A 24,313-nucleotide genomic window follows, 5' to 3' on the forward strand; every position below is an offset into this window, starting at 1 on the left:
GAGAGAATTGTAATTTAGTGCAAAGTGAGAAACAAAACCCTCAGAAAAATGTAAATAAGCAAACCCAGAACATAATCTAACAGAATATCGGAGAGAACTTCTGATGTGCTAGGGTATACCTGATATTTTTTTAATTTGGAGTTCATTATTTGATTTACTGAAAATTGGGAGAAGCAGACTGTTCTATTCAAATTGGCCCATTGCACTTGTCACTGTAGTAGCCCACCAAGCCATTAGAATTGCTGTAAGTAGCAGTGCTGCTATATATAACATAGAGACTTTCTTCTCTTCATTTCTGTCACACTGAACATGAAATTGAAGTTATTTAAGTATAAATATAATACAAATCCAATGCAGTCTGGAAAAATAGATTGGGTGACCATATAGCAATTACAACTTTCTACTTTACATCTGTCTCAGCTTAGGGAGTGGAATCTGATTTGTAATACAACTGTGAAAAAGGTAGTCCTTGTACTAAAAAGTCTTTTGGAGATGGGACAGAAGTCATAACAAATAATCAGTTGCATTCATCAAAGCAACAGATCAAGATAGTAGAAAAACCTCTGTTAATAGAAAATCTTTCCCTTTTCCCTTTTTCTTTATCTTTTTTTTTCCTTTCCCTTTTCTCCAAGTGTGCAGTTTCCACAAAAACATTATCACTTTAGAAAATATTCTTCAGATTTGGAATTGCATTCAAGAAAAATGCTAGTGACTTTAGCATGCCATATATGAATACCAGTAAAATTTCACTCTGCTTCTACAAGATGCCGTCATCATGTGCTGCAATGCTCAGTCCTCTCTTGGTTGTCCAAGTTACTTTACAAATTTCATGTATCCCTTAGCCTCATGTTCTTAGCAGAGGGGATATAAGTGGTCTAAAATGACAGGCTTGATCTGGGTGCTTATAGTTATTCGAGAGATCGAAATTTTTATTTTTTACAAAATTTTCACATTCCATTTGCATAATTTTTTAAGGCGGAAGACACTGCTCAGAAAATCATTTGTGGCATCAGGGGTTTAAAGCCACTCTGGCTTGGTTAAGTCCTTCTTTGCTCCAGGCTACTAACTTCTTTCATTTCTTTGACTTATATAGACAGGGAGCTCTTGTATTTCACTAGAGATGACTGTATGATACATTCCATAGTTCCATGCTCATTTAATTTAGTGCCAAGCAAAGAAAAATGCTGGCATTCAACTTATTGGTGTTTTCATTTGTTTTCTTGAGTATATATGTAGAACCTCCACCTCAGAACACACATTCAGGCAAGGTGAACTGTAGCTAATGTCAAGCTCCCCAGTTCTACCATCAACTCTGTATTTGCAGATATGTCTGCATGTATAAAAATAAAGTCTCAATGCTGTCAAAATGCATAAGACTGACTGCAACAGCTCTGAAAGTCTGTGGGAATTTGACAGGGAAAAAAAAAACATTTCACAGTTCCCAGAAAGGTGCTTCTGCATCTAATTTATTACACAAAGTTTGGGGATGCAGTAGTTAAGAACCTTCCTAAACTAGGTGATCTGCTAGTGGGGTCACTAGGATGTGTGGAGTGGATTTTCTTTGTATGCAGCTCACTGAAGAAAATGCATCTCTTTTGCTCAAAATTTCATGCTCAAGAATTTTCACTTGTCAGTTTTAAGTGCAAAATGAGTCTCCTGAGATTCTGAGTTTGGAAATATTTGTGGACATGTATAGACACTTTCACACAGCTTTATCTCAGCACTGTAAAATTCTGATGATTTCTCCTGAGTATTCCGTAACTGTATGAAACCCTGAAACAGTTGAGAAGGATCAGATCAGCCTGATGTTGTAATGGGGGGAGTTCAGACTACATCTGTTCTAAAAAAAAATAAAGAAATATACAAATGTAGTGGATCTGTTAGACATTTTCTTCGGCTAACTATAGCATAGTGAGCCTGTCAGTCAATAACCTGATGTTTTTTCAGCCTTTTTGGGGGACTCTTTCCTTCAAAGGACTTTTTAGTACCTCTTAAGAAACCATCTCTCAAGCTTTTATTTTACTGTCTGGTTCCACTATTACTGAAAAAAAGAGTTTAATCATCAGCTAAAGTCGCTTACGCTCGTCTCTCCATAAGATTTATGCATCAAAAGAGCACTCTGCTCCAGGGGTAAAGGTCACTTTCACAGATACATTTCCCCATATATCTCCAACTGTTCCTACTGTTCAGAGAGCAGTGGGTTCCCTTATACCAGCTCCACTTTCATGACTATGTTAAAAAAAATATAAGTATAAAAAGAATACTTTAGAAGAGAAGCTCCCTCCATTTGTCTCTTTTTATAGACAGGTGACAGTACTGCTTTTTCTTCAGCTTTTGCTACTTATCTGAAATGCATTCTGTGCTACTCTAATGGCTTCTGCCATGTTTAGGACACCAGTGCTGTAGACACTGAATGATCCTTCATGATGTCTTTGCAGTTGAGGCTTTACCTTCTCTGGAGACCAAGCCAAGGAGAAGACAGAAGAGAGTGAAGTGGCCTGGGAGCAGCTGGCTAACCTCTACCTTCACAGTGTGAGCAGAAGCACTGGGAGAGAAAATCAGAAAATTCTCCTAGAAACCGAGGTCAGGATCTAAAGAAGAGGAAAAAGCAGAGCAAGGTTTAAGAAAGTATCAGGTAAAGCTAAGTGAGACCTGCAGAGGACAGATTAAGAATCTGAGAAGAAATTGCTGCTTTTGCTGTCAAACCTAAAATTATCAAGCATTAAATTAGTTCAGATGAAACATTAATTATTTGTATTCAAAACTGCTACTATGTCCATTTTTGTAGTCATGTTTTATGGACGCAAGGGCTTAGAGGAATCAAATTTGTTAACTCTTCAAGTGTATACAGCTCCCAGTGCTTCATCTGGAATAATTCAAATCAGCGTGACAAAATCTTTCTTTTTTTGCATACCTACACCCATAGTACTGCTCTGTGAAAACGAGATTATAAAAGATACTATTTTACTCTTTCACTATTCAGCCTGCCATTTACTTACATTTCTAAGAGATATGTCGTCAGAATTACCCACTGAGTACATAGCAGAGGGGTTTTTAACTTGCTAGAGTTCGCTAACTATATCTTTCTATATGTCCTGTCTCCTTGATTTATGACCTTTTCCGTTCGACACTCCAGAAAATCTTGACAAGAATTCCATATATTTAATTATTAAATAAAAGAGTCAGAGCAAAGTTTCCTTAGTAAGTTTATTACTCTCCTGTTAGTCACAAAAAAAATCAGTCAAAAAAACCAAATAGCAATCTGCCAGCCCTCCAATAACCATCAGGAGTCTATTTCTGTCCAAAATGTTATTCTTTGCAAAATTACAAGTTCGTCTTCAACCAAATATCAAAATTCTTTTTGTTTTTTCGGTTTGTGTTTTTAATTTTGTGGGTTTTTTCTTTTTTTGGGGGGGAGGGAGATTGTGGTTTGGTTGTGTGGTTGTTTTTTTTTTTTTTGGTAACCAAAGTTTTCCACACGTCTTTAGTTCTTTGTTAAATGAACAAATAGCAAAGCCAAAGCAATTCTGGTATGATTTTGTCCTCCCCATTTCAATGACCTCCTTAGAGGACATTCTGGTTTCCATTTTCCATGTGCATGTTAGCTTGACAGCCTGCAGATATACATATACAATTGCAGATATGCATATACGCTATATTTCCCTTCTGTTTTAAAGACATGGTTTCATTTTTCCCTCCTTTTATTGACAGACTTGTCATTGATTCCTATGTTCATAAAAGCAGTGATGACAGATAGATGTCTGTAACTGAACAACTCACAGTGGAGCTCACTTGTTCCAGTAGGTGTTCCTTTTTTGCTTTTTCTTACTTACCTCCCCTCCTCAAGAGCAAGTGTATTTAGGGATTTATGGATTTTCATTGAGTGATGTCAAAAATATAGAATTTTGCTGGGCAGCAAAATTTGCTATTGGTTTTTTCTTCCCTGTTGCCTAGGTTCACATTTCTTTGACTTTGTTGAAATTAAAAAGTTTGATTCTAACTGATCTCATATTTCATTTATTTAATATTCTTCTGTTTTACAAGGGAAGATAAGACTTGTTGATATCTCTTAAGAGCTCATAACTGTCTCTGTCATCAGCCCCTGTATTATGCTAGCTGTTCTGCAATAACCAGTTCTCTATTTTCTGTAGATCATCTTCACTATACCTGCAAAAAGTGTTTACTATCTGGCCTTAAACTGAGTTCTATGAAACACGCAATTGCAAAAGCTACCACTGAGGGCAAGCTGGTTATGGGAACAGCAATCACAGCGTTAGAATGGAGAGGTTCTTGATGACAACTCTAGAGCTTTCTAAAACAAAATGCAAGTTGGCAGCTTGTGAAGCAGTTTGTAGAACTGAGTTTTTAAGCAGAACTTGGAGAGAAGTTCAGGTGCTTTTCCAGGGATTTGACTCAAATATGTCATCTGGAGTGATTTCACTTGTCAGCACAGACAGTTCAGGGAAATACCGTGCCCTCTCTCTTTGTCCCTGTTTTTCAATGTAGAGCAAACCCGATTTAACACCTAAAACTTGCCATTCCCTCCACCCCCCGCCCCTTTCCTTCCCCCTGTTTTATTTGTCTAGCAGTTGCCAGCAGGGATCAGACAGTAGGAACAGTGCAGTCAGCACCTTTTTCTGGGACACAAGCACCACATCAGAATTTATTCACTGCAGGCAAGAGCACTACATCCAAGAAAGAGCCTTTCTTGTGGGGTAGTGATGCTTTGCCACCAGCCCAGTCAGCCGTTTCCTCCTGCAGTTTTAAGCATTGTTTCATGCCCCCCAGGCTAGAAAAGCCTGCTTCTTCTGGAATGTTAACCATCCTTCCGGGTTGGATGCCTCTGTTTCATTGGACAAAAAATTAGAGAGCATGCATTGGACTGGAAGTGATCATTTCACCTGGCCTGGGATGGGAAAAAAGAGACATATTTGAGCTCTGGTTTAAAAGACTGGCCAAGACTCATATTTATCAAGTGGATCTCTATCCATCTTCTGGGTGGAAAACGGTAGCTGAAGCACATTTTATAAAGCCAGAGGAGGGGTAGGGGAGGGGAGGTTAGTGAGAACGGGAGGCGTGGGGGCTGTTTTTGTGGGGCAGCCTGCAGTGACACGGCAACCCAGACATATGGTGTCATTACTCAGCCGACACAAATTTGACACTCGGTGAATTTATTATATTTTGGTTTTCTCCTGGTGCCTGAAAGGCTTTGCAACTGTCTCTTCATAGGGCCTGTCACAGATGTTGATGTATTTTCCTCCTCCACAACCAGGTTTTACTGTGGAAACTGATACAACTTCACGATAGAATTTCTGGATGAATTATTCACGCATTGCATGCTTTCTGCACATAAGGGGTTGGAAGAAATCCATCCTATTCAATAAATGGGCTCTTTAATCCCCTTTAACAGAGAATTTTCCCTGACTTTAAACCATTTCTATTATCACCTTTGTGATCCTAATGTTTTGGATAACATATTTATAGTTAATAGCTTTGTTAAATTTTTCACTATATTTCACCTTAACATGCAGTTAAATTCTTCAGACACAGTGATGAAACTGATACATCGAAGAGACAATAAACCATATGGCCCAGATTCTCATCATCTTAACTTTTGGTAGCCCTTTTTTTTTTTCAATATTGCAGATCGTTCCATGTCCAGTGATTTATAGGGTAATTCCTGAAATATCTAAATATTTGTTGTTGTAGACAGAATGGGCTGCTGCTAATGCTGGTACCATCTGTGGACATGATTTTTTAATTGAAAAGAATTTTCAGTCTTGAGAGTAGAGAGTTGGATGAACTTATCACTGCCCCCTGAAAGAAGATTAATGAAATGAAAACATATCATACCCCTTTAATACCTGGAGAAGTAATAAGGATGCATCAAGTGACAATATAGAGCATAGTGCGTGGGGGTGAATTACTTTAACATAACAGGCAAAGTCCATCCAAGAATTAAAAACTGCATTTGCAGTTTTAAAAACTATTGAGGCATTAGTGCTTTGTATTAAAAATCCTGATTCCATTTTCTTTCTGACTTCTACTTTCAGAAGCAGAGTTCAGATTCTGATTCCCTTGCTTTTGACCCCACATGCAATAGTTCATATTCCCAAAATAATCCTGTTTAATTTAATATTAAATAGTTATATGCCTACAGAAGGCTTTTAAATCAAAACACTGCACGAATATTAATCTTGTCCCAAACAAGTGATGTTACTTTTGAAAGACAGAATCAAGTAAAACTTAGTAAATTAATATTCACTATCTAAAGTACAAGAGTTATAGTTTTGTTTTAGTATAAAGCTTACACTGCCTTGACAAGAACTGGTATAAAGCCTAATACATTTTTCCTCAGATTACTGTGTTATAACATAATATAATATATAATGATGATAAAGCAAATAAAGTAATAATATAGTAAATAATAATAATAAAGTATATAATACTAATACAGCCTGCATTGCTGAGTCACCAGTTGTTAAATTGGAATTTATACTCATATTTTGGAAAATTGCCTTTCTCCATAAAGCTCCAATATTAAGATCTCAGCCTTGAACCCTGATGGCAGTATTCAAATATGGAAAATATTGAAACTACTGGACTCCACCCCAGTGTTTTGTGGAAGGATTGCTAAGAAGCAGTTAAGGTATTATTAATAAGAATTTCCCAGAAATCGGGAATTTCAATTTACACAATAACTTTAAATGAAATACAGGAACTACATTTTTTATGGTTTTAGTAAAAAACTTGTGAATTTCCTTTCTTAATTTTTCCCCCAAACAATTGCATATTATTATATTACTGTATTTAAGAAAAATACTTTAATTGACAAAATTCTGTCATTACTACATCATAGTTCTGTGAAATGAGAAACAGTACAGCAAAATATCTTCTGATAATTTGAAAAATAACATTTTTTTTTCAACAGCTTGTAGCTTTCTGTTAAGTAGAGCAGGAGATTTTCTCCTAAAAATGGATCAACCTGAGCTGGACAGACTTCCTGATCTGAACCCCAAGCTCTAGTTTCTCTTAGTCCAACCAAGTCAGTAAAAGAAAACAAAATGCAACATCTTAGAAAATATATGCTGTTTGAAATTATAAATATCTCATTGATGACTCTGAAACTGGAATAAATATTGAACTTAAGTACTTATTTAACTTTTTTTTGACATTAACACACATACAGCAACTCAGTGACCTGCCAGTGATTTGGGTGTAATCTTTAGAGATCCATTTCTGGAGCTGGGAAATCAGAATGTGAGATATTAAATTCATCCTCTCCCAAACATGTACTGCCCTTAATACATTGCTTCTGTTAACTGGACAGTTATGCATTCTGAGTGATGTCTTTCTGCTCTTCTGGCCTTCAAATGTGCTCATAAGCAGCACCAAGTGTTGGGGTAAGAAAGAAACCATCTAAAATAATGATGGCAGAGACAGCAGTAGGAGGCTTCATGTGGACTGGTAACAGCTATGAAGCTGTGTAACACAGTTATACCTTGGACACAAAAAAAACTCCCACAACCCTGTGCTTAGGTACTTCACTTCAGTGTTGTGAATAACTCTATAGGTACATCTTTCCTTTACTCCCTACTCTCACACCTTTCACTTGTCATGCAAACACTTCTCTCATTGGAAGAAAACAAAAAAAGAAAACTAATAGTAACCAGACAGCTGCTTCATTATGAATTATGACTGCTCTTGGCCCCCCAAAAATAGTAATTACTCAGCCAGCAGAAGTTATACAAGTTTGTGAGTGTTCGATTTTTTTTTCCCATAAAGGCACTGGCCCAGCTGAGATACAGTAGTAAAGCTGAGATGTGCCACTGGATTTGCAACACCTTGCAAGGATTCGTAGTTCCGAGGTCACGAGTGGACAATTATCTGTTTTCACTTGATGCGAATTACTTTTCCCTTATGTATCAATGTACTGGCACGTGCACATTTGAAGGTTAGCTTTGCTGAGTTGCTGCTCAGGAAATGCCATCGAGGTGCAGAGGCTCTGAGCAATTTCAGTACAGGGCTAATGGAACAGTAGCCAGGAGCTGCTGTCAAAAAGACAACCACAATGATCCACTGGCATACATCTCTGCTTTATCTGACAAAAAAGCTCTCCCCCTCTGTTTTCCAGGCTGTCTGCATATGTGCTGTAAGTACAAAGAGCAATGAACCAGAGGGCCAGTGCCAGACCCTATGCCTTGAAAGTCTCTTCAAGCCTGTAACCTTTCCCCTTCTTCAAGTCCCTCCTGAAAACTCATCTCTCACTAACGTGTGTATTAAGTTACAGGCAAATAATAGCCCGGCAGGTTGAGAGCTATCTAAGAACAATGTGCATCAAGGCTGTTCAGCTGGAAGATCACAGCAGCAGCACTATGCATCAGTTCCCTCTTCAGTGCATAGCCCAAACACATGTGAAGGCTTTTATGGCTCTGAGCTGAGCCTGTGTCATACAGTCGTGCCTCCAGATAAGAGCAAGACGAGCCCTCGGGAGCTGCACTGTGATATTAGTGTCAGAGCCCATTCTCTCCCCTGCTTTCCCAGCCCTGTTCACCCTACCATCCTGGTACTACAGACTGAACCAAAGAATGACATTTCCCTGTAGCTTCTAGAACAGTGGTGCCAAAGCTCTCAGAAAGCACTGCATCAGTACAGAATAACAATCAGGTGAACATCTATTAAAGGAGAGCTAATTACAAGCTCCGAAAGAGGCATCTTTTCCTGTATTTTCCGACTTGCTTGATTCTCAGCATTTAATCTTTTTCAACACTTTGGTGAATTACCTGCAGTCCACAGCCATTGGAAGTGGAAGTAGTTCAGCTTCCAGTGCCATCACCACAGTGATACATAAAGACTCAAACAAGGATGGAAGGAATAGTAGGAACAATCCTTAGAAATAATCCTTTTGTCCTCCACAAATGCTGGATGATAGTTTAAATCATCAACAAAAATACTTTAGAAGGTATGAGGTTTTGCTGGTGACAAATCTTTCAGATTTCAGCCCTCTATGCAGACCACCTTTAAAAGCCTGCAGGTTTAACGCTCTGCAATCTGATTCTACCATGATTTTGGGGGCTTCAAATGGCAATTATTGCAACTGCTGCCATAAATATAATTCTGTGAACCTAAAAAAAGCAATGCAGGTGACAGGTCTCTAAAACCTGATATTAATTGCTAACCATTCTGCTGGAAAGCATGGCTCTAAATTTACTTCATTTCCCTCTTGTCTAAAGGAGAGCAGCAAGGGAAAAGGAAGAGAGAAGAAACTGCAAATTATTCCAGGGTATTACTTGATTTTACTGAGTTGTTGTTGTGTGCTTTACTTAACAAGCCAGCTCAAAACTTATAGGTGGCCCAGAAATGGATGATGTGATACAATGGGAAACTGTTCAAATTCAACACAGCTGAAGGATAGTCTGTTACTTGGCAGGTATTTTGGCACTTACAGATACTTTTCCCCCCGACTTTTTTTTATGCAATATTTAATCTCATTGTAACTTTTTTCCCCACTTCATTCTGCTTGTCATTTCCACCTTGCCATTTGTGGATTTGCAGACTATATTTTAAGTAGGATTTTTCCATTTGGAACTTTGGAAGTAAATATTTTTTTTAATGTGTATGAGGGTAAGCAGGCTTTAAAATCTTCTGTTCACCTTAGAGAATTTACGTTATTTTTATGGCTAGTATATAGGTGCAGGAGCAGATGGACAGAATAACAAACATATCAGGTGATAAATATTGACAGGTTTGCTTTTCAGAGTAGTGGAGAATATCAATTTCTTAGGATGTTTTTTGATATGATAATATTAAAGAATTTGCAAGGCAGACCTTTAAAGTGCTGTCATTTTAAGGAGAAAAGGAAGAAAGGACAAAACTTGCAGGAAGGGTAGTCACTGACATTTCCATATAAGCAAGAGCAGTCTCAATATTTTGTGAAAATAAGCTAACTCAGCTTAGTTAGCATTCAGTGTACACTTTGTCTCCCACTATCCAAAGACAGATGTGTGGTTTAATAACCTTTAACTATTTAAGCAGAAAATTTGAACCTGAAATCTTGCCAGGAACTTACCTCACATCTTTGTTATCCCAGTAGCTTCTTTGGGGGTTTGCTGTTTTGGAATGGTTTTTGATTGTGCTGTGGGATTTTTTTCTTCTTTTGTTTTTTTTTTTTCTTTTGGGGCAGTGGGGGCAATAAAAAAAGTTAAATCTTTCAGCATCTCTATTTTGAAGTTCATGCCTCTGTCATCCTCAGTCTATTGTTTCTACATCAGTCTCTAGCCATGTCCACGTTCTGCTTTTGTTTGGCTTCTTTCTGACTGAAAACAGAATGAAGTTGACCTAATTAAAGAAATTTGGGGAACCTTTAAACCTTTAAAGGCTGTCTAAGCCAGCTGCTTGGATCTCTTGCTAACTTCTGACCCCAGAGGAAATGAACTGAAACAAACAGGATTATTAATATAGGTTTTGATGTTTTTTCTTAAGTCCATACCACTAACTTTACCAAAGACCTCTTTGTTGGTCCACTGGAAATACAGCTCTGTGAAGAGAAGAAAGAGGAACAGCTATTCAGTTTTACTGGTTATGGGTTTTATGTGTTGCTAGTGAATTCTGTCTGGCCTACTCACAACATTTTTAAATGGTTTAAATGGTTTAAATCAGAGATATCTAAGGTTTTCACCTGTATGAAAGTCAAACTCACTTTTTTAGTGTTTAGATATCAGCACACAGAGTTGATGTCTATTGGAGCAGTTTCTTATTTTTTATAATCTTGTGATCAGCAGTGAATAAGCCAAGGAGTGATGCCTTTTATGAATCTGCTAGAAAGGCAGATATTACCCTGAGTGTTAGCAGAGACGGAGGTGACTCAGGAAGCAGCTGAAGGTCACTGAAAAGCTTTGGCAGAGGATTCAATGAGTTTTCTTTGGGATTTCAGCAGCTTCTGTGAAGGCCAGGTCTGTTTAAAAATAACAATTGTTTACTTTAGGGTTCTCACAAAATGAGCAAGGCTTTTTAGTCTCTGATTTAGCACATGCATACATAGAGCAACATTCTTCCTTTTGAATGGAAAAATCTTCAAGCAGACAGTAAAGCGCATCTATTTTTGATTGCATGATGCACTTCAAAGTGATAGGGGATGTATTTTAAAGGAGGAGATCATTCTGTAGCAACCACAGTGCCCAGTCAGATCTTTCCTCCAGTAGCATTGGAAAGACAACAGTGGGTATGACAAAACATAAAGTAAGAAAGGGGGATTCTACTTATTTTGTGTGGGAAATTATAACTTGACTTCTAGAGCAGGCTTATGTACAGAAGTTCTTTCTCTAAAGAAAATAATTTTCTCTGTTATATACTTTGTGTGATTTTTTTTTCTTGTTCAGTCACAACCTTTTATGTCTCTCAGGTGAAAAAAAATATGGAAAATACTGCATTTAAAACACAGAAACCTTATTTTATGGATAAAATACTGTGAAGAAGTTTTGCAAAAAGCTTTTGTATAGCCCAAAAGTGGGCACAAAATCAAATCCCTAGATTTCAGCACTCTCAAATTTAGAAAGCTTGGCTCTGAGAAGAGATTTTTCTTGTGCTCAGAACACATTTACCTAAGCATCATCAGAATGAAAATTATTTTACACTAACAAAAGTTAATAAAAAAGATTCTATGCAAAACTAGTAACCATAGTGTGAAGTAGGAAATCAATTCAAATACAAGTTTTTGAGTTGTGAGGAGTTATCTTCTCTGTCCCAGCACCTGTAACAGTTAAAACTTAAATCTTCCATACATGAAAAAATTGCACCAGTGTAGCTTAAGTTATTAATGTTAAAAGATGCTAAAAGATGTCAGCGTGCAACACTTGCAAGTTGCTGTACAACTGTGCTGCAGTCTGTGCTGGTGCCACCACAGGTGGGAAGAACACATTGGGAGTTTGGCTAGGTCAAGGACGAAATGTCTGTGTTACTAGAAGGGAAGCATGGTAAAAATTGTAACACTTATTTTCACTATCATCATCTCCAGCTGCACTGTAGAGAGCACCTGGAAAAGGATGTTTGGTCATCCCATCACTTCTTTTGGTGGACTTGGTGTTCGTTTTGTGATTAGACTTGATGATCTTAAAGTTCTTTTCCAACAAAAATGATTCTATGATTCTATCAGGTGCAAGAAGCTACACAGGCACTTTTATTTTGGCTTAATCCAGACTTACTTTGTATGTCTTGGCTACACAAAAGAACAAGGTCAGTGACAGTGCAGCCTTTTGTAGATTATTTTAAAAGTAGCACCATTGTTAGGCTGCCTGTGCACTTCAGATTTTTGCTGGCCATTTGCTTAGGAATATGACCTGTTCTGGTGGTATGTTCCTCAGATAGCAAAGAATTGAAGCCATATACTTGCATTTATCCCAGTCTAACTGTGTCTGCACTCAAATGTGATACCAGTATGGATATCAACAAGACACTCCCAGTAGAGAAAAAACCTAAGATGCTGAAAACAGTATCTTATGCCAACATTACCTCTTCTGTCCAAGTCCTGGCCATATACACCGGTGCAAAAGGCAGGTGCTGGGGAAGCTGTACGTGAGGACAGCTGGCCTGCCATCACCTTCCATGTGAGGAGTCTTAAAAAAAACAAGAAACAAAAGCACTGGGATGCTGCAAGTAGATGGTTTTCCAGCCTAATAACCAAAATGGGTCCATCAGTGAGCAAATATCACTGCCTTCCATAAATGGTCTGTCAGCTGAGGCCTATGTGAGTCTGCTTCCATTTCTAACTCACTGTGCATATTGGTACAACTATTGTCCTCTGATTGCTGCTCAATGAAGTCATTGCTTTGCTGGAAAAGTGTGTGCATGTGCTTAGCCATTTTGCCATGAGTCTTTCTGGCTGTACCTGGCAAGCCATGAGGAACTGAAAGAACCTGCTGAGAAGCATGTATTCATGTGAATCTGTGTTTCTATATTTGCTCACTGGCCTAGTCCTACTGGTGGATTAACTTTATTGTAAAATGCATTTCTGCTACATTCAAACAGCAAAAATAAATGTTTAGAAGGACAAGCCAAAGGGAGACTCATTGACACTCCATGGACAGCCAGTTGAGAAGGATCTGGGAATGTCAAGCAGATATCACATTCCTGCTTTGTGGCAAGAAGCTATTCCTGTCCATAGAGTCGTGATGTAAATAAGTTTCAGTGCTGCACTGAGATCTGTAGTGCAGGTACAGAGTAAGAGCTCTGTAAAGAGTCAGTAAATGCTGACTTAGCACAACATAAAAATAGAGCACTTTAAGATGCACACTGTCCTTCAGTCTCCAGACCAAGGGGAGCTAAGGAGGAACCTTGTAACAGGTCAATTAGTGAATGTTTTTCGCCTAAAACCCTCTTTGAAATATATCATCACAGATTTTAAAACATTAAAAAAGCAGTAGTGTAGCTCTAACTGCACCATAAACAAGTGATCAAGAAGGTACAAAAATAGAGAGAGACTTTTTACAAGGGCATGTAGTGATAGGACAAGGGTCAATGACTTCAAACTGAAAGAGAGTAGGTTTAGATGAGATATTAGGAAGAAATTCTTTCCTGTGAGTGTGGTGAGGCACTGGAACAGGTTGCTGAGAGAAGCTGTGGATGCTCCATCCCCAGAAGTGTTCAAGGTCAGATTGGATGGGGCTTTGAGCAACCTGCTCTACTATAAGGTTACCCATGGCAACAGGTTAGAACTAGATGGTCTTTAAGGTCCCTTCCAACCTAAACTATTCAATGATGATGATGATGATGATGATGATTCTGTGATGGAAAAAAGACATATCCAACTACAGAAATGCAATAAGCAACCAGAGGAAATGGTGTCACATTGTTCCCTTGAAGAGTATTAATTGTGATACAAAAACTCATCACCAATAAAAAATTAATTTTTTGCAGTTTTTGAGGTCCCTATTTTGCAAAAAATTGAAAATGGATGATACAAGCTTTTGACATATGTTTCACTGTGTGACAAAAGAGGAAAGAACTTCCTAATATAAGAAAAAGTAGAAAACACAGGCTCTGTGTACTGGAAGAAACATTTAGTCACAGTTTTCAACTAAATGAATAGCAGTTATCATTATTTAAACTACCGTTACTTAAAATAAGGATACTCTCAATGCATAAATAATCAATTACTAATGAGTGAAAACTGATAATCAGATTAATCAACATCTTCCCCATTCAAAATCAGTTAATCTGGTGTTTTGATTCGCTATGCTGTTGCCATTTTTTTTCCTTGACAGCCTGTGTACCATTTTACAGTGCCCTGCTCCTAGATCAGATGATTATTTGATACTCTCAACCTTTATTTAAAAGAAACAATGCCTTTTAAGTTTTTCTGGTTTTGAAGACTCTCTCAGAGATGTACTCCAAGCATACAACTAAGAAATCAGGAACAAGCAGGCAAAGGAATCAGTTATTTTTAAATCTCTTGGGATTCTGTATCAGAAATTTTGAACTTTTGTCACCAAAAGCCAGGATTTTCAAACACTTTGGAGTTGATAATTTTCTTATCAATACTTTTAAAACAAAAATAGACAGCCTAAAATAGCAACCACTAAGCTAGTCTTGTTTGAGTAATAGTAACATCGTGCAGTGGAACTTGAAGAAACTTTTGCTGGGTTCAGAGAGCTTTATGTTGCCTGAGAAATATATTTTCTAAAGACCTTCAATGCTCCTAGGACTTAAAGCTGGTCTTAGGAGGTGGGGTTTGGTACAGATATAGTGTATGGGAGAGTCAAACCTGGAGCAATGCAGCAGATATGATACCAATGAGACATATTTGAGATACATGGCAATCAGCAAAACAGACTTGTGGAAGTACACAGATAATGTTTGATATCATCACAGTAGGTGAATGTAAAAGCGTCTTATCTTTAACATATTAAGTGCAGTGGTTCTCCTGGACAGCACAAGGAAAGGGAAATGTGAATTTTCTTTTCACCTACTACTAAGCAAACAGTTAAAATAGCATTCTTTCCACTGAACTGACAAAAATGTAGGGGTCCTTGCATATTGCAGTGGAAAATAAAGAGACAGTGTGCAGTTGGGCCTTTGCTTCTGCAACTGCCAAGAAGAGCTGGGCTGATGCTGTCAGCTGAATTGGTTTTTTGCAATGGTTTCATCAGCTGACATGAACTCTGGCCCCATGCTGTGTGTTTACTTATGGCTGCTCCAGCTGTTGGATGCAAGGGTAACTGCAGAATAGGCAACAAATAAAGTCAAGGCCCAAGTCAGCATCCACAGCTGAAAACTGCACTCTAAGAGGACTTCAGTAAAACCTTTTGTATTCTCTCCATTTGAGATTACTGTGCCAGCTCTTTCCCCCAGCAGAGGCTCTGATTTGCCATAATTTCCACCACATACTGACAGCACAAAGGCAATTGGCACTGTGGAAGAAAAGTGCTGTACAGCTTGTAGACATCTATTTTGCTGGCTCTAGATTGCTAGATAATCCACTGTGATGGATCCCATGCCATGCCAAAAGTGTAAGAGCTTACCGTGAACAAGAACCACAACCTCTAGGAGCAAGAACCTTCAACTGGCATCACAGGCCCCTGCAATTAGGGTCCACATCACTTCTGTAACCATTACTAAGTCTTTGCCACTTCTAGTAACACAGTCTTTTACTTTGGCTTCCTCTCTCTCAGATATTTCTTCACCTGGTCTACAACTTTATTAATTAGTTTTCTATGTTTGTTATTTTCTATCTTATATCCAGGAATTATCTACAGTTTTAACAGATATTCTATGTATTCTATTTTTTTTTACCTGCCATGACTTCAAGACCAGAAACGCAGCAATTCAGATCTGTTTTAACTATCAGTGGACATGATACAGCTTTTTGCCAAAGAACAGTAATCTGGTCTAATTTAAAAATGCACGCACTCATTTACATACTGGAAGGAATTTCAAAGTGATATTGCATTGCTTCATTTTCTTATCTCTTGAATTCAAGTGCCAAAATTACTGTCTACTGGATTACTGTCTTCTCTGTAAGGAGAAGAGCTTTTTTTTTCAGTTGTTTCACATTTGCCTATATAGGAAAGATATCTTCTGATTTGCACAGTATAACACTCTATCCTGATCTGAGTCAGGACCGTAATGTTGGCCCCACCTTGTCAAAGAAGCTGGCATCTTCTCACCTAATCGGACTCCCCTGCAGCCAGCATAATGCATTTGTTTTCTTGCCCCATTTCCATGCCATAGCCAATGTCAATTTATTTCCATTCTCCTCTTCCTTGTTCCTCCCACTCCAAGCATCCCAGCAGTGTTGGAATGGAGCCCAGGCTAATAACAAAACATATTAGCCTGGGCTCAGTGCCATGCCTCATCTCTAACATCATTATGCTTCTCAAGTAAAACACACCTCACTAGTTGTGATTTGGTGGCCTAAAGCAAGAAAAGAGGAAGAGTTGTGAGATAACTCTGACGTATACTACAGCATGCTAAGATTCTCTGAAGTGTGCATAGATCCATTGATAGGATGGTTTTTTAAAGGTCATAGTGGAAATATACATCTTCTTGTAAATAAATCCCAGTGAATGCTCATATCATCCCTTGAACACATCTTAGCATACAATATTAAACAAGGACATGGTTCTAGATAGTCCTGCTTCTCCATGGGGCAACTTTTATATGGTCTTAACTGTTAGGAAAACATGAATTAAAAAGGCTGATGCGTTCAAGAATTTAAATTTCCTGAATTGTTAAAAGAACCATGTAAGATACAGGCCTGTTCCCTCTGCTGATTGAAGTGATTAGTGATTAGTTTTGTTCATTTCCTTCAACAGAGAATTTGGCCTTAAATCCAAAATTATCCGTAGCAGAATAATGACATGTAACAATTGCCTCCCCTCCCCTCCCTTCCTCTCCCTCCCAATTTATATAGAAACAATTTATATAGATAACTTAAAGCTTAAGAAATGGAAAAATACTACTTGCATAATACCTCTTTAAGGAATACTGTTCAAGACCTAAGTGTATTAGTAATTACCTTTGGTTGCAGTTTAAAAATCTCTGATATCAGACCTCAGTTAAAATGCCATTTGTTTAGTGGAAGTCCATGACCGAGTGAATAAGATGGTCCAAATCTCACTTCCAGTTCAAAGGTGGTACATCAGTTGGTCAGTTCCATAAGGAAGGATTTTCCATTGCATGGGTATCGACACCTCTAGGAGGTGTCACACATACATATGTATGTATGCTAAAAATAATCTCTAGCTACAGACTTTCTTTTAAATTTCTCAAATTGGTAGGGTCTACTAGCAGCGTAAAAGGACCTGAGCTAACAGGAGTATCTTTTGTGCTCTTTGACAAGTGAGTTTTACATCCACTGCCACAGGAATTAAGTAAATATAACTGTATTTCTTGTCTCTGAGCAGCACCCAGAGAGAGAATTTGCAATCTTGCCCAAATGTCATGCCATTCCTACACTATATCTTGTACACATTTTTGCAGTAAAAAAATTTGCTGTACATGTAAGCTCCTCCATCTGCCTTGTTAAAGGAAAAAGTCTTCTAATAAAAACACAGAGATCCGTATATTTAATATAGTAAACAGATGATAGTCTCTCATGGCAAAGCATTTTTGTACAGTAGTTGTCAAATATGACTTTTACAGAAAGTTTTTGTCTACAAAGGTTTGGGTTGGGGAGGTGCACTTTCATAGATTAAATAGTTATTCAAAAAGCTTTACAAGCCATCTGGTCCCATTAGAAACTTACTGCTTACTCATTTTCATGGGCTGTTGCCACTTTAATGTAACAATGGAGTATGTGTTAACATCTTTAATTTTAAATTCTTCTTCTTTTTTTTCTATCTATGTTGAAAGACTTACTGTGTTTGACTCAGTACCCTGCTATGCTCAGTAGACTGTAATGCTTCTCCTTTACTAGGTCTTTTCCACGAAATACTTTTGTTTTTCACATATTAAATAGGCAGGCTCACTTCTTAATTCTAGTGCTAAGAGAGCTACTCTGGTGACCTTTACACTTCATGTGTAAGGTCAACAGCCATGTAGCTCTGTACTTCAGGGACCTGTCAGAACATGAGACCTGCTCCTGCAAAATGAGCAATTCTTCTGGAAAAGGAAGGTTGGGAAATTTCACACATCATCTGAAATTAATAGCACAACCCATTCTTGTGAATAGGCCTCAAATTAGAGTGTTGATTGCATCATTTCTGGATCTGTGAGAGGAACTGCTAAATCCTGCCATGAGACTTGGGTGGGAAAGGCTGCTTACACACTCCTTGATGGAAACAAATGGAAAGACTTGAAAAATGGATTAGCTTTCATGAGTAACAGTTCTTGGTTTCTCTGCTAGCCTCTTGTCTCCATCTTCTACTGTGTTGTCCAAAACAGCCTGTACCAAAGGCAGAACTACTAAAGGGTTGCTTATGTGGGTAAATAAACAAAATCATTTATTGAAACTTCTCCAGACGTTTTGCCATCAGCTCACTAAGAATTCCTTCTTCAATTTTGTTCTCCAGCACTGGAGAACATGGGCAAATATCAAAATTGCCTGACAAATAAAAAGAATGAAAAATAAGTTTGAAGGTGGTTTTCAAAAGTGACAAGGTCAGCTGACCAACCAAGTCCAACTTAAAAACCAAAAAGAATGAGTGCTTAATGTCTCTTTGTTTAAATAAAGAAAAAGATTCATTTTATAATGTACAGTGACCAACCTCAGAATCTTTACCACCGCAGTTCTCTTTGGGTAACTTGGGAACATTTTATGTTTTCATTCCTTTCCTTTTTGTTTAAATATTAATTCTGCTAGTCATGCTGCACAATCACTGTTTTAATCAAGAACTGTGCATTTTAAATATTTGTGTTCATTGTAGCCAAAAAGTCTGCAGAGTTAGTTTTGTTCAATTAAGCTTTAATCAGGACAGAATGTTTCAATGTTAAAATGTACAAATTGCATCTGATCCACTGGCATATGTTACCTCTCTTGTTATAGCACTCAGTCTTCTTCATCTAAATAGCTCAGCTACAGCCTTTTGTTTCTAAATAATGACATGAGCCTCCCACTACCAACAGAACTGGTACAAAACCAGGGTAAATGTTGCCCGCATAACTCATCATCTGTGTGCTGACACATCTAGCAGCAGGTATCAGGACTCTTTATTTACTTGCAATCTCTCTTCTTTACCCTGTATTTGAAATTTTCTGTTACTTATGTTCTGTAATGGAAGACACATGGGTATTGTTTTGGTACTCCAGGGAGAGGCTGGGTTGTCACAGCTTGAGGCACATTGAAAGGACACAGGAATTACTGGATGTTCAGTTTGTCTCAAGCTTAAAGGCTTAATTATCCAAAACCATCCACTCAGTTTCATCCTCTGAAAGTTAAATTCACTCTACCTTTCCTGCCCCTTTGCCTATGAAAGGAATTTTCAGTAAAGGCCCGAGGTAATTTATTAGGACCAGAATACAATCCCAATGAAGGAGAATAATATCAGACACCATTCGTTTCTCAAAACTATGAATACTTGCTAATTTCTCATTTGTGCAAATTTCAAAATGTGTTCCATAAATGAACATGTGTCATGAATCTCATGTTCACCTTGCTGGCTTCAGCAGATGTAGAGCCACTGCCTCCCACGTCAGTTCTGTCTCTTGGCATTTCTCCAACCTAAATTTCTGCTGCTAATTACAGATTTCATTTTACTTTCTCCTCTGCTTTCATAGCATGCATATTCCCAAGTCAGATGCTATTTTATCCTTTTGGGTCCAGTTCTCTAGATTTAGCAAAATTCTGCTTGTCTTACCCATATTTGTAAATATTCTAATTTTGGTAGTGTCCTAGGATTCCCTTTAAAGTGACTCTTGCTTTTATTTCTTTGTCAACACAGTACTGCACTATACGTGATCCTCAGATCACCCCATCAGAGAATTTCTTCTTCCTTGCTATTTTACCATTTAGGGTGATCCCTAATACACAGTGTACTATAAATATTCTTCCGGCCATTTGACAATTTTCCTTTTCAATTTTATTTGGGTTAATTTTGAGCTATATTATGTAACTCACTAGAATAGTCTCTTTGAATACAGCAGAACTCTTCACATGAGCAAGCACTTACCAGAGTAAGATTTCCAGTCTATCCCTCAGAAGGCTTCTTTTTTATTTTGCTTATCATTCATTGAATAAATAATATATATTCTTGCCAAAAATTCTAACTAAAGCACTTAGATTTTAAAAAAAGAAATCAAGATTATAATTTTTCCTACTACTTTTCCCTGCACCCTTCTGGCACCCATCCACAACTACAAAGAAAATGACAAAGTAGCATGGGGGTGACTGTTATGTGACCCTTAAGTTTCAGAATGGTTTGAATAAGCTTTTTCTGGGACACACCAAAATTATTCTTAGGATTCACCTTCTATTTGTGTGTAAGTAGGTTAGAAGTCTCTGTTCTCCTCTATTACTCCTGATAATTCATTTATAAATAGACAATATAGTCATCTATTGTTACTTTTAAGGAGGGAGAACATAATTTATTGGTTTCACTGAAAATCTGAGAGGCAGTTTATAACACTCTAGCCTAAGAATGAAAGTATAGAACACCCTCCTATAAATCATATTTTGTGCATTTAAGGTTGTTGTGGTGAGGTGGGCCAGAGGGAAACACAGAACAAAGCTTTGATCACTTTGATCAAACACAGACCACCTATAAGGCTCCTGGGTGCCACTGTGTGTCATGCACATTTTCAAATTTTTGTCATAATAGCTACCAGTCATTGTAGCTGAGATAAAAAAAGTGGATGGTGATTAAACATGTGATTGAATCCAGACATTTTAATCATACTCCTTCTATCTATTTTTGCAAAGCAGGCTGCCTGTTTTCCCAGCAGTCCACATGAATAGCCCAGGGATGAAAATTTGCATGCTAACTGAATTCATGTACCACACTGATTGTATGGAACATCTGTTGTTGATTGTTATGGTCCTCTGCTTTTCAAACTAATATATGAAAATGCAGAAGGTAAAAGGCAAATTATCAGGTCAAGGACAGAGAGCAGCTTGTTCCTTCTCTTTTTTTTTTTTTTTTTTTTTTTTTTTTTTTGGAACCCTGATAAATGTCACTACACTCCTGCTATCTCCCTGGGTTTGCATTAAAATACTATACTTTAAGTTGCTGCAATTTTCCAGATGCTTTTTTTCCCTTTGAATTCAATTTAGGCATAGCTGGCTTAGATGTGGTTAGAGAAAACCTTTCCCCCATTATCTTTCCTAGACCGTATACCCACTACTGCACCTCTAGAACTGACATTTCTGTTCTTCTCCAGATAGATGTAAAGGAAGAAGGCTACCCAGCAGCTCCCCTTGTCCCTATAGTCCTACTTTGCTCAAAAGGGAAACAATTAATCTTCTCAGTGATGAGATTTTCTACTTTAATGGCAGAAAATTGAGAGAGTTCCCAATATTGGCTGGGGAAGCTGCTCCATCATGAAGCAGGTTGTTGCCAGGATAGTTCTAAAAAAGCTTTGAGTCTGAATACAGAGAAATAAATCCGTACTTCTAGATCCATTATATGTCAGGTTTCAAAATAGTAAGTTGAATGTATGTGAGTGAGAAAATTACTGGGGAATTATATAGCCTCAAAGGTAGATTTACTTTCACCTTACATGCACTTTGTTACTCTTTGGAAGGAGGCTATGAAATTGCCAGCAAGGTTAGCGAGCTTTTTGCTAGCAGTTTTGCCTAATATATAATATGTCCTTTTTTCACCATAGGAAGAAGAGATGATATGTCTGTGCTTGACGGAGTTGAGTATGTGAGCTGTCTGAATGTTTTAGCTTTTAGTCTGCACAGAAAGAAGATAAATGGCTTGAAATAGCCAGTGAGAAAATATTCCATTAATCCATCAGCAGCTGTTGATTCACAGTACAACTGGCTACAAAGATTTGTTGCATATTCAAAATTGCTATAGGAACAGCTTTGGACTGCATCACTCCAACTCTCTTAAATTATGGCTGCACTGGAGCTCACCTTCTGTACTGTGTGTGTGAATATTGCATTTGCCTTTGCAAATTTCCAATGTGTAGGTTGATACTGCAAAATACCTCTGTGTCTAATTCCCCTGGTTATTCATTCTCATGATTATTATATGGGATCCTGCTTTTCATTTTTCTCTTTGTGTTCATTTGTCCTTCAGCAGGGTTCATCGTGAAAGAGAAATTGTTATTGTAGCATATATGAATGTGCATGGTCTTTGTGGGAAAGTAGGGTCAGATCTCTGTAGGATCTTCCACGCTGAATCTCTAGGCATTGGTTCACATGGTGAAGAGAAAAAAACAAATAGGAAAAAGATCTAGTAAAAAAGTGCAGCTGCGCTGAAGGCAATTCAAGCAACAGTGACCTGCACTATCTCAGTCATGCCTTCACTTGCCAAAATGAGTTGATAGGCATCTTAACACTAATGAGAAATTTGGAAAAAAGTTCTACTGCTCCAGAGATTGTTATTCTTGATAAGCTTCTCTAACTTTGGCATGGACTGAAAATTAATTTTCCATGGACTTTAGTGTTAACTAGAATGGTTACAAGAGTGAATATAAAAAGGGAGTATAAAAAGAGATTTCAGCGCTGCGAATCAAAATTCATTTCTAATTTACTGAAATGTACTTATTACTGTCCTGGCAAATCATTTCAGTACTGAAGTGAAGGATTAAGAATTGTTTTTTGATTTTCTTCTTGCAAGTGGTTTTCTTTTTCTCTGATTCAAATTATTAGTTAAAAATTTACAGTTTTACTTGTGTCATCTTAATAAAAATACACTATGGTTTCAGTTAATTCCATTGTTCAGATCTGTTTGAAAATGTCAGAGTGACTGTCAGGTTTCTTGCAGAATTTCAGGAAAAATAGGACTGGATCTAAACTACTAATGTAAAAAATAATGGAGGAAAAAATATTTCTGACAGAATCTTCCGGCAGGGAAATGAATCAATATCTGCCTATACACTATATTTAATTTCATTGGTTTATTACAGTTTTAATATTAATTTTTATTTTAAAACTGATAAAATGAGTGCATATAAATGAGGATGATAAAACATATACTCAGTGAGGAAAAGAATATTCTTTAGAATCCAAATAACAGATGCAGCCTCCTAGTACAGAACTCAATCTAAAACTCAAAGTACAACATGGTAGAAGCCAAGCTAGAACTGCCAAGCAACTGCTTCCTCATATTCTCTCTTTTCTTGGACATTTTTCTTTTGAGATATATGACTGAGAAAAACAGCCAGACTTAGGGGTTGGCAAACTGTAATCTTCTCAGTTTTTCATTCTTCTCCTGAACTAACTCTAAAATAATATGCACAGTGGTAGATCCCACAATCTGCAGTTTTTGTTGGGATTGTCCCACAAATCATGGCCTCTGCTTTCCAGACAGCACCACAAGATGTAGAATTTCTGCAACCTTAATGTCTGCTCTCTATAATCAAAAGCGACTAGTGGTTGTTTGCCATGGTTTTCACCAACTTGTTCATACTGTAGAGGCAGAGACACAGCAAGAGGTGGAACGCCTGTTAATTTTCCATTAAGTTAGTTTGACAAGTCAAATACATTATACTGTAAATATGCAAACAAAATAATTTGATTCATGTGCTCTGTGGTTGTTGGCTGGCTTACTAAGGATAGCAACCTCCAAAAATAACTGTGCTTCTATAGGCACAAACTGTGCCACCATAGCCAAAACTTTTTTGTCTTCAGTCTGGATCAAAAGAAGCACCCCTCTCATCCCTCCCAGCAAAATTCCATTCTTTTATTCCACTAGTGGTGTGGAATGTCAGTGGTGGAATGTCAGTGTCAGACACTGATGATGAGTGTATTTGTTAACCATAGGTGCTTCAGAGCTCTGGACAGGATTTTGCACCCAGAAAAGCAAACCTGATGTGACAGGTGAGCTAAATACACAAAGCTCAAAAACTCCCACTTTGACCCAGATGTGTAAGACTCCCTCTTTTTTTAAACCTGTTTTAAACCTGTTCCAGAATATTCATGATACTCAAGACGAGTGTTCTCAGTGCTTGAGAATAATATTTGTTCATATTTCTGCCTATTCTTAAGAAAAAAAGAATTATTAAAAAAGTACTAGATATTACTGGGAGGTTTAAGCTACCTAACACTAAGCATCTACAGTGTAAGGTTGTCCATAGAGTGAATGGATGGTAGGCATTGGAAACCCGTAGTGGTTATACAGCAAGTGTTAGGCAAACAGGATTCTAATTTAAAATTATGAATTAAATACTTTAATTAAGCAGAGGTAAAATACTCCTGGACATAAACTAA

Source organism: Pseudopipra pipra, chromosome 1 (genome assembly GCF_036250125.1).
Source record: "Pseudopipra pipra isolate bDixPip1 chromosome 1, bDixPip1.hap1, whole genome shotgun sequence".
Classification (NCBI taxonomy): domain Eukaryota; kingdom Metazoa; phylum Chordata; class Aves; order Passeriformes; family Pipridae; genus Pseudopipra; species Pseudopipra pipra.